This window comes from Neomonachus schauinslandi, chromosome 3 (assembly GCF_002201575.2).
Source record: "Neomonachus schauinslandi chromosome 3, ASM220157v2, whole genome shotgun sequence".
Lineage (NCBI taxonomy): Eukaryota > Metazoa > Chordata > Mammalia > Carnivora > Phocidae > Neomonachus > Neomonachus schauinslandi.
In genome coordinates, this window is record NC_058405.1 from 166,923,301 (window position 1) to 166,935,054 (window position 11,754).

The 11,754-nt window shown below is 37.8% G+C and overlaps 1 protein-coding gene across 3 annotated transcripts in view; it reads right to left on the minus strand.

Moving 5' to 3' along the window:
- The window catches only part of KANSL1L (KAT8 regulatory NSL complex subunit 1 like), a 149,527-nt gene extending 140,865 nt beyond the window's left edge, over window positions 1-8,662 (minus strand). For all 3 annotated transcript variants that reach the window (XM_021703298.2, XM_044913730.1, XM_021703297.2), the window contains exon 1: window positions 8,645-8,662. The gene's annotated coding sequence lies outside the window, so the exon portion shown is untranslated. The remainder of the gene's footprint in view (window positions 1-8,644) is intronic.
- Window positions 8,663-11,754: the final 3,092 nt, after the last annotated feature.

An 11,754-nucleotide genomic window follows, 5' to 3' on the forward strand; every position in this document is an offset into this window, starting at 1 on the left:
AACACACACCATCTTAGTTACTAGAAAGATGACAGTGAACATCAAAGATAAGGTTTCCATTCTCACAGAGCTTACATTCTAGCAAATGGTAGATACAGAGTAAACAGACAAAAAAATACCAAGTAAATAAGGGTTCCCTAGTGTTCTTATAAAAAACTAAACAGTGATACAGCATGTCAACATTGGGACAGGAGTTACTTTAGATTTGTAGATGAACGAAGGCCTTGGTGTTGGTGACATTTGCTCTGAGATCTGAAATGACAATAACCAACCAACCAAGACTTGGGGGTAAGAGCCTTCCAAGAAAAAAAGCCAACTAATAAAATGTTTTTAAACAGGAATAATTTTGGTGTGTTTGTGGAACAAAAATAACAAATATATCTAGAACATAATGAGCCAGAGAGACAAAGTAAGAGGAAATAAGATCAGAGAGGCAAATGGTTTGCCAAGACATTTTATGTAAGTCAAAGGAAAACCACTAAAGGTATTTGGATAAGATAGTAACATGATCTAATACACATTTTTATTTTTAAAAGATTCCTCTAGCTGTTCTACAAAGAAAAAGTTTGTATAGGAGAAAGAATGGAAATGGCTTCCAAGAAGAGAAGCAGGGAGACCAATTAAAAAGCTACCTGAAGTAATCTAAACAAGAGATAGTACCAGTGGCTTGGGATTAGTGAGGTAGTACTAGAAATTAAAATGGATGAATCTAAGATACGTTTCAAGGTAGAACTGACAAAACTTTTGATAGCCAAGATTTTATGGGGCCAAAGGTAAAGGAAGCAATTAATTATGACTCTTAGATTTTTGGATTGAGCAACTGAGTTGTCAGTGATGCCATTTTCTGAAATGGAGCAGAACTGAGGAGACAGAAGGTTGAGGGAGAAAAATAAAAAGTTCTCTTTGGGATATGTTGACTTTGAAGTACCTATTAGCCATCCAAGTGGAAGTAGATTATCAAGTCTAGAGTTCAAGCAAGAATTCATAGAGATACCATTTTTGGGAGTCACTGGTTATAAACAGTATTTAAAGCCAAAGGACCAGAAGGGGCTTTCTTTTTTTTTTTAGATTTATGTATTTATTTTAGAGAGAGAGAGAGCATGAGTCAGGGGAGAGGAAGAGGGACAGAATCCCAAGCAGATTCCTGGCTGAGTGCAGAATCTGATATGGGGCTCAGTCTCACAGCCCTGAGACCATGAGATCATGAGATCATGAGATCATGTCCTGAGCCAAAATCAAGAATACCAGATGCTGAATACAAAAAAGAAGAAATATTTGAAGCAATAACTGAGAATGCCTCCAAATTAATGTCAGACATCAAACCACAGATCCAGAAAGTTCAGAGAACACAAATAAGACAAATGCCAAAAGTAAATAGCATATATCACTGGATAAATGAAGCACTCTATTAAAATTGTATTACATAATTTATATACAATTATATACAATAATAGTATACTTACAACAAATAATAGTTCATCTAAAAATCATTTATCACATATTTTTCCCATTAAAATGAAAGCCACATGAAGGCAGGGTTTGAATGTTTTCACTCAGTGCTGTATCCTAGAATACTGTTTGGCACATAGCAAGCAGGCCCTTAGTAAATATTTCTTCAATAAATAGCTTCAAAAAATAATAAAATTACATGGGTTTGAATTGTGTGGGTCCACTTACATGTGGATTTTTTTCAAGAAATACAGTTCTGTAAATGCATTTTCTTTTATGACTTAATCGTTCTTTTCTCTAGCTTATTTTATTGTAAGAATATATAATACACCTAACATACAAAATACGTGTTAATCAGGTATTTGTGTTATAGGTAAGGCTTCCAGTCAACAGCAGGCTATTAGTAGCTAAGTTTGGGGGGGGGGGCATCAAATGTTATATGTAGATTTTTGACTGCATGGGGGGTCAGCACACCTAACCCCCACATTGTTCAAGGGTCAACTATATTTTAAAATGCCTAGGAAGGAGGTTCATGAGATACTTTATTATGAAAGGAGTCTTAAGATTAGGAAATATTAGTATAGAACACTGCTGTCCCATAGAAATAGGAGTTACACATTTAATTTTAAATCTGCTACTAGAATATATTTTAAAAAGTAAAAAACATGAAATTTTAATTTATTAAAATATTTCAATCTGTAATTAATATAAAAGTATCTTGATGAGATGTGCTAAGTCTCAAAATCCAGTGTTTTTTACATTTAACAAACTCAATTTGGACTAAACACATTTCAAGAGCTTGATAGTCACATGTGGTTAAGGACTACTGTACTGGACAGTACAAAGTATAAAGTATAATCCCCCTAAGTAAACAAGAATCAACCATTAACTAAAATATTAGTCCCCAAAGTTCTTAGCCAAACATATTGTTTTGTATTTTTAGGCACCTATAGTATTTCAGAATGTTCAAAAATATGGAAAAGACAAATCCTTAAAAAGCTTTCAAAGAAGCATCAAAGAAGCATCTTGATCTCATGAATATTTAGTTTCTAATTATTCTGGTTTCTAATTATTCAGTTTCTAATCATGCACATAATTGTGTGGTGCAAAAAGCACTTGGATCTTAGCTAAATCTAAGAAATTTCTTTCAAGCTGCTAAAATACTGTACTATTTCCAGGCACCATTTATTTCATATACACCTAAGATACTCAGGTAAAACAGGTACCTCTTCTAAGAGTTTAATATATAGGACTTCAAAGAACCTGTAATGGATAAAACTGAGAAAAACTGAACTCCTTTTGGCCACAAACACAGAACTAAAATATTAATCTAACAGGATCTGCAAGCTAAGAAACCAACCATATCAGTACCCTTTCAGATTATCCTAATTATCTGTCAAGAAGCAAATGTTCTTGGGCGCCTGGGTGGCTCAGTTGGTTAAGCGACTGCCTTCGGCTCAGGTCATGATCCTGGAGTCCCTGGATAGAGTCCCGCATCGGGCTCCCTGCTCGGCAGGGAGCCTGCTTCTGCCTCTGACCCTCCCCCCTCTCATGTGCTCTCTCTCTCTCTCATTCTCTCTGTCTCAAATAAATAAATAAATAAAATCTTAAAAAAAAAAAAAAGAAGAAGCAAATGTTCTTGATAATCCAAAAATCAACTATATTTCCTGAGCATGAATTTCACTTCTATGTTTTTACAACAAAGTTTTCAACTTACATTCCAATTTTAATTAATTAGTTAATTAAAAAATTCTTTAGCACATCCACAGCCCAGAAATTTTGAGGGTGGCAAAAAACAAAACCAAAAACTAATCTGTTATAAATCTTTTACAGATAATCCACCAAGTAAATAACCCTACAATGAACAGTCCAGATCTCACTACATATCCTTTTTTCTTAGAAGTCTCACAAAAAATACCAGAGAGAAAACTGCAGCCAGGCAAAGTTTATGCCTTTAAATTATAAACATTTAAAAACTACAAAGAATTAAAACTTTTTGTCTTTTCTTTTTGTCCATATTAAACTCATTATTATATAAATCAAATTAGTTCAGTAAAAAGTCTACATCATAAATTCTAACTTTTGTTCTACAATCTAATCCAACACATTCATTGTGAATTAAGTAATCAGTTGTTACGTTACCACAAATAAAAAGCTTTGCCCTGATGTCTACAAAATGTTTCCATTAGTGACATCATCTTTTTTTTATAAATCATGCATATTTATGAATTTAGCATTAAATATAAAATGGTCCTGTAGACATCATGAGATATAATAAATATTATGTCATCCCTCAAAAATTGCATGTACACAGTGAGATAATTATGATGTCATTAATTACTGAGTTGATCCCAACACTTAGATCAGGTCTTTACAATATATAGGTCATATATACCAAATAATTTTTGGCATTTCTACTTTTCTAAGAAAAAAATCAAAAGTTTGCTAATCTAGTCTATCTTCAGAAATGAAACTGATAATCTAATTTAGATAAAAACCACCCTTCCTCCTGAAAATGAACATTAAAAATTAAAGGCCAAATCTGATTTTCCACCCCCTAAAGTACTGCTCCAGATTTTAACTATGATTTATATTCTAGCACGTGTATGTATATTTCATATAGTCCATGGAAAATACCCTATTCAAATCCACCCTGAACATTAAATTTACTCTTTTGACTGGAATCTGGATAATCCTAGTTATCTTAAATGTAGTAACACGAACTAGGAATTACATTATCACAAATAAGGCAGATTCATCCTTAAGTTTTAGACCGTAAGAACTACCAATGACATTTTGAGAAAGGGGAAAAGCCTGAAGTAGGGACAAATGTTAAATTATTTCCACAGTAACAACTTAAATGTGATTCAGACAGCTGATCCATTAGAATAACAGTCAGAGAAAGATAGGAAAAAAGACAAATTCTCTCAGCAAAGTATGAAAAGCTCTTTCAAACATTACTAAAATATAAGACTCAAAAATTTTAATTTGTAACTCATAAAGAAAAAATCTAATTAAAACAATAGTAATGAGAAAGAGTTTACACTGGTATTAATTTTACTCCTCAAAAATATAAGAACTAATGGAAGATATAAATACAAAATACAGTGTCATGTTTTCAAGATTTCTTTCTTAAATGTGGACATTCTCAATTTACAGCAGGAAACACTGCAGTAATTGGCATGACCAGGGTACAGTTGGCTCAGTACTTTGTACTCAGTAATGTTTACAGCAAGAACTTCTTCCACTTTGAAAACTATCCCTAAAAAGGAATTCTCTTTGAAGACTAAAGGAATTTAATTAAAGATAAAGCCACTTGGGTGGCCACATAATACATCAAACAGATCATACTTCAAGCAGAATTATTACTACTCAGTTCTAAGTGCATGACTCATAGGAATATAAATGAAGAGTTGTTTTTTTGTGTGTGTGTACATCTGCTTGGATCCAGAAATTTACATTTAGAAGTGTACTATCATATTTGCTCCAATTTAATTTCAAGTCGTTAAACACTGATTAATGATCTACACATAAAACTTTTTAAAAATTACTTTGAAAAACATGCTTGAGAATTCTTGGTCTTCTAGAACCAAAACCAGACAATGAATACAAAGTTCATTACAAATGTCAACAAAACCTCAATATTATAAATGAATGCCTTTTCTCCCAATTCTGCAATACTTAGAGAACTGTCGCATCCATATAGAAATAAAATGTGCTTCTAAAATCCTAAACATATCAAGTATTAAAGACTTTCATTATTGTCTTCAGATTTTCATTACAGACTGTCCACAGGCAAGTACAATATTACCATTTTTATTAACATTTGCTGATTATTTATCCTACATGCAGTAAGGAGCCCAGTTCACTGAAATCTCTCTTAAGACAACATCTAAAAGGAAAAACAAATAGAAATCTTGTGGAAATGATACACCTTCCTTGCCTTTTGAAATTGAACATACAGAAAGTAATGTAAGATCGTACTGATGATTCAGGGTCATCCTTATGTACAGTATTCCCTTATAGTCCCATAATGCAATCAGGACTTTTAGGATAGAGGTATAAGATGATATGCTTTCAAGTCAGTAAACTGGTCGCTAATTCCCTACGACCTCTCACTTCTGTTGCAAGCAGCCCCACTCCTTGCAGTTTTTAACTTGTGAAACCCAATTGGTAAACAATCCTAAACACAATTCTAAACCTGAACGAAACAGCTTTCTGCCTCCTTTACGATCTAAAACTGTACAGACCAATGCAAAAGGACATGAGAGGAAAATAACCAAATAAATGAAAATAAAAATTACAGATGAAATATAAGGTTTATGTGGTAGGTTAAAGGCAGTAAAAAATGTTATAGGCAGTAATACATGGAACAATGTGAATAATGAAATAAAGGAACTTTAGATAGTAGGCTTTAAAAAAAAACACCAAAAAATAAATAAAAAATAAAAAAAAAACACAGAAAAGGCTACACATGAAACTAGAATGATCAAAGTGAAATCTGTAAGTGAATTCCATACAAGATAGATAAATGAATAAAGGAAATGAAATAGTTTATCATGATAAATGGCATAAAAAACTGGATAGAACTCTTGGATAATGCAGGAGTTGAACATGAGAAGTCACTGGACCTTTTTAGGAGACAACTGTGAGATCAGCAAGGCCCCTATCTGAAGGGAGAAGTACTCAAAGTAATGAATCAAACAATAACGGTATACTGCCAACAATGTACTGGTAAACTGAGTAAGACAAAAAAGGCAAGACATGATTTCCTGATTTTCCAGAGGTCAAAAAGGTAAATATTAATAAGCCAACTGGCAAGTATTCATTGAGCACCCACTTTGTGATTTGCAACATGTCAAATATGAAATATATTCTCCTTGAAGCAGCTCACAGTAAGAAGATAGATATACCACAGTTATTGTGGAAACAATAACTTAAGGCAAATTAAAGCAAGGTTTTTTGTTTCAATACTAACACTAGATGATGAACAAGGACATAATGTGAGGCTGGGTCATACACGAGATGAGTATAAATTGATACAACATTCTAGAAGGTAGTTTGGGGATGTTCAAGAGCCTTAAACACACACAACCCCAGTCTCTGACCTAGTAATCTCTTTTACAAATCTAAGGGGAAAAAATTTTCAGAGATTTATGTAAAAGGCAATTCTCTGTAGTGAAGTTTGTTAGCAAAACAACAGAAACATCCCAAACATCTGTCAATAGGAAAAATTTTAAATATAATAGTTACATGATATAATTTTAAGCAGCCAAATATAATTTTTCAAAGACATGGGAACATTTATGAGGTAGAATTAAATGAAAATATATCACATGAACCCAGTTATAGGAAAAATTCAAATACACATATTTAGAAATACAAACTGTATTATTTGCACTCATCTTTATTTTCCAAATTATAAGATTTTTTAATAAAATAATTGTTATTTGAAAAGGCACATATGATACACACGCAAATGATAAATGTAAAAAATAAGTGTGATAGAATTGGCCTGGATTAAGAAAAAATTCATGTAAAAACTTACTCTAGAAGGGCTAGGGAAGAGAAGTAATGATAATCTTTCTAGATTAAAACTACAAAGAAATGATGGCAACCTGACACTGATCAAGTAGGTGGAAAGAGGGAGAATCAAAGATAATAGTTACTACAATAGATTTTGAAGATATTCAAATATATCCTATTTCATGATTCATTCAGTTTATAATCTTCCAGTATGCTGGATTTAAAAAAAAAAAAAACTTTTACTATAAAACCATGTCACTTAGCAATTTCTGTATTTTTGCAGTGTTGGTAAAGATTGTAAACTACTTTTACTAACACAAGGTATTTAATTCTCATAACAATCTCTTAAAGCAGGGACAGTATTATGAAACTATTTACAAGACGAAACAAACATTGAGAAAAGAGGGGTTGTGACTTGCCCAAGGAAACGGCCAGTTAAGAACTGGAAACAGTAGAAACCACTCAATGCTAAACTTTTTCAAGCAATCTACATTCCAGAACACCAGGTTTTTCTCCAATATTGAATTATTTTTAGACCCACTTCTACCTAGTCAAAAACAGTCAGTTTTGTCTGCAGTATTGGTAAATATCTCACTTAGGCTTAGTTGGTAACAAAACTGCCCCATCCTGTATTTTAAAAACATTCCTACAGAACCAAACTCAGCACGAAGTTAAGCCAAATGAGTAAGACGAAAGAGGTTACCGTCTTAAATCTCACCAGCTGACTAAAGTTTGGGGAATCAAAAAGGAATGTGCTTCTCTGTTAAAAAAAAAAAAATCGATTTCCAACACCCCCAACCCCCAGCGCCGCGCCTCACAGCTGATCCGAGGTAAAGGGTGGAGTGGATCTGCGCGGCAGAGCGGGCAGGGAACCAACCGAAAACTAATCCTCTCACAGTGAAAGACAAGAAGGTCCATCCCAGTGCCTTCCCTCTTGGATGTAAAGCTAACCTCTTCTTTTCTTTAACGACCAGAAAACAGCCTTCTATTTCTTGCTACCGATCACCACATATCCTCAAATTTTCCAGCACCGTCGGTCCCTTCGAAATACGAAGAGACACAAACTTGGAAACACCATTCCTCAATAATTCTCTAGATTCTTCTCCACCCCATCTAATTCTAAAAACCAAATCAACGTTGCCTGAAATAAAGTATAAAATAAAAGTAAACAAGGGTCACATCCAACACAGACGGCTCCGCTTCAGAGCTCCCCCAAAACAGCCCACACCTCAACCGCACCCGACAAAGCGCGGCAGCTAAAACAAGGGGCGGGCCCAAGAGACCACGTGTTCTGCCGTCTGCGCACGCGCCAGCCAAAACAAAAGGGAGGCCCGCCAAGCCCCTCCCCCGCCCCACGTGACCACGTCTAGGTCCGCCCCCACCCCTCCCTCCACTCCCTCTCTCCCCTCCCCTCAGCTTCTGCCAAGGCTGTTAGGTTTAGCCGTTTAAATTTGGCTGCGGTCCGACCCCTGCCCTAGAGCGCGATCCTGTGCCGGGACCCGGCGTCCAACAGCCCACAGGATTCGGGGGGCGAAGGGGCTGCCGTTCGGCTGCCTGGCCCGCAAGTCCACCCGGCGGTCTTCTCCGCTTTCCCCTCCCCGCGCTGCCGCCGTCCCCGGCAGAGGAGACCCACCCCCCTCAGCCCGCCGCTGAGACGTCGGCCACTCGCCTGCTGGGGCGCCCTGGCTCCCCTCCGCCGCCGCACCTTCGGTCCGGCCGTGGTGGGGGCTGCTGAGGTGATCTCTAGCTGCCCGCCCGCCTCCCCCCACCCGGGGCGCCGCTGACTCGTCTCCAGAGCGCGCCCCGCTCCCGCCCCGGCCGCCGCCGCGGTTTAACAGTCCGCCCGCTGCCCGCAGCTCCGGGCGGCTCGGGGACGGAACCCTGCTGTGGTGGAGGGGCAGTGGGCGGGGCGCAACGCCAGCCAATGGCAGCGGGGGAGGGGAAGCGCCATGCAAATGAGCGCGGGTGGCGGGGAAACCCCGGCAGGAGGCGGGGCCTGCAGCAGCGGCTGCGAGCGTTCTGGAAGTCGCTGGAGCAAGACGCCCGAATCCTGGTGCAGAGGCGCGGCGACTCCCTGGGGGTGGGTTCCGGGTCGTTCTCGCTCCCTCCTTACCTCTTCCCTTGCCAGCGGGAAGCACGCGCGCGCGCGCACACGCACACACAGACACACACGCACAACAAAAATACAGGCTTGTGACTTCCCGCCCTTGCTTTGCTATTTCTGTACTACCGTGACAGGAAAAGCAAAGAGGGGAAAGTCAGGCGGCATTACGCCCTACCGCCCGCGCTCGGGCTGCGCCGGCTCCTGGCGTCCAGACCCTCCCGCCTTGCGGCTCCAGGGGCAAGTTTTAACAAAGCTTTGTCACAGTTGCCAAATCTGTACTTCTCCGTGGGTTTGCTTGCATACGTGCTCTGCGCTCAAATCCAGAGTCATAATTCTGTACGACTCCCGAGAGGCTCTGAAATAGGGTGACAAATCTGCTTTGGATCCAGCTGGGTCGTTTTATGGTAAAAATCAGGAGCCGCCCGCTCAAGCATTTTTAAGTCCGTACAAAGCTGTTTTGAGTGGCGTTGGAGTTAACTCTGTTCTGCAGTAGCGCAGTCAAATAAATAAACGGGGTTTTGTGTGGAGATAGTTGGCCAGGGACACATAAAAACATTTCTGAGAGAATTGCACCTGGCTCCACTCACCACTAAACGACACCCGGGCATTTCCCCCGCCACGCACTTTTTTTTTTTTAATAAACTGAGCACTAGATACAGTTCTTTTGATGTACTACAGGCTTTCTTAAGCACCTAATTTACACATAAAATGATTTAAGGAATAAAGCGCACTAGAATTTTAGATCCAAAAAGACAATTGCCATTATTTCAACCTTATTAACTGAATAAGATCAGGATGGTGGGGGGAGGCGGGCAGGGGAATCCAAGGAACTGGAGTTATAACAAAGCATTAAGGCATGACACAGATTACTTGAATTAGAAAATAACCTCCTTGTTCCCGGTTTTTCTAGTGCATTGGGACATTACTGCAATAACTTTATGACAGGCTGCATTTATAGCAGAGTATACTTTCTGAAGATTGCTCAGAACAGTAATTGCACCTTCATATGGAGTAAGGGAAGAGTTTCAGGAAATTGATTTACCTTCATTGGAATAAAATTTGTAAGCGAACGATGTGTTGTGAAAATAGTTAAATATTTACTGGATATTCACTCTATTCAAAAGGTTGTTCTTGCCCCTGGGGACAGAAATGCAAAAATGAGTAAGACATTTAAAAAAATTTGTTTAACAGTCTGAGAAGTCAAATCAGTATTGAGATAGTTCAAAGGAAGACTTTTTTATTTGAGCTGGGTATTTTTAAAGACTTTGGGCAGAAAAGAAAGAAGGCATCAATCACAAGATAGTATGTTTGAGTTTGAGTAGAGGTTGTGTTTATGATATTATTGGGCTGGAAAAGTACATGTCAACTAGATTGAGTAAATCTTGAATAACAGGAATTCAGATTTTAACCTGAAGGAATTGTACTGCCATCAAATTACTCGAGGATACAGTTTTCTTCTGTGAAATAATTATCACTTACTAAAACAAAGTATTCATATACTTACCAAATATTTATCGCACACATGTTTTGTGATGGGTATTGGAGATACAGTCATAAATAAAGTTCCTGCCCTGGTGGAATTTGTAGAGGATGGTACAGGCATTGAGCTTTGTAATTATTCAAGTATAATTGAATGCCTATAAGAAGGCATTTTTACATACATTATCTAGTTTGTTCATCAAACAGCCCTAGGAGGGCTCCTGGGTGGCTCAGTCAGTTAAGCATCTGCCTTCTGCTCAGGTCATGATTCCAGGGTCCTGGGATTGAGCCCCACATCAGACTCCCCACAGCAGGGAGCCTGCCTTTCCCTCTCCCTCTGTAGCTCCCCTTCCTTGTGCTCTGTCAAATAAAAAAAAAAAAATCTAAAAAAAAAAAAAAAAAAACACAGCCCTAGGAGATAGGCTGTTTCCAATTCTCCGGGTTAATTCTTTTATCTTGTAGTCAGTCCTGCAGCCCACCAAATTTGTAGACCTTAAATAAATATTTTAATCTATCAAGCCATCATAGAAACATAATTTTCTCATTTCTTTTATATTCAGTTTTTGATACTTCAAAAATAATAGAAACTTGGGGGATAGGAAATGATTAATAATGCAGGTTTGGTTTTAAAAATGTAGAAAAGCCCAAAGAAGAAAAGCACAATCTTTTATATGTATGAGATGACACTGCAGGGGTACCTGGGTGGCTCAGTCGGTTAAGCGTCTGCCTTCAGCTCAGGTCATGATCCCAGAGTCCTGGGATCGAGCCCCGCATTGGGCTCCCTGCTCAGCGGGGAGTCTGCTTCTCCTTCTCCCTCTGCCTGCCACTCTGCCTACTTGTGCTCTCTCTCTGTCAAATAAATAAATAAAATCTTAAAAAAAAAAGAGAGATGACACTGCACACTTTTTTTACCCCAAGTTAACCAAATATTATTATTATTTCTTGACATTGAACATTACCCTAAATATTTTAATATTTGTAACATATGCATGCTGGTTTTCCAGAAACTGTAGAATTCCAAAGCCCCTTAATATGAAATTTACATACTGAACCATTTGTCAAATTGTTTTCCACATTACTTATTCAGCAAAAGCCTGAAAAAATGCACATAGTTAATTTTTTTTGATCAAGGATATATTATTAAAAAGAGGAAACATTAAAGGCATTCTGACTTCTAGGAAAAATATAACAATGGC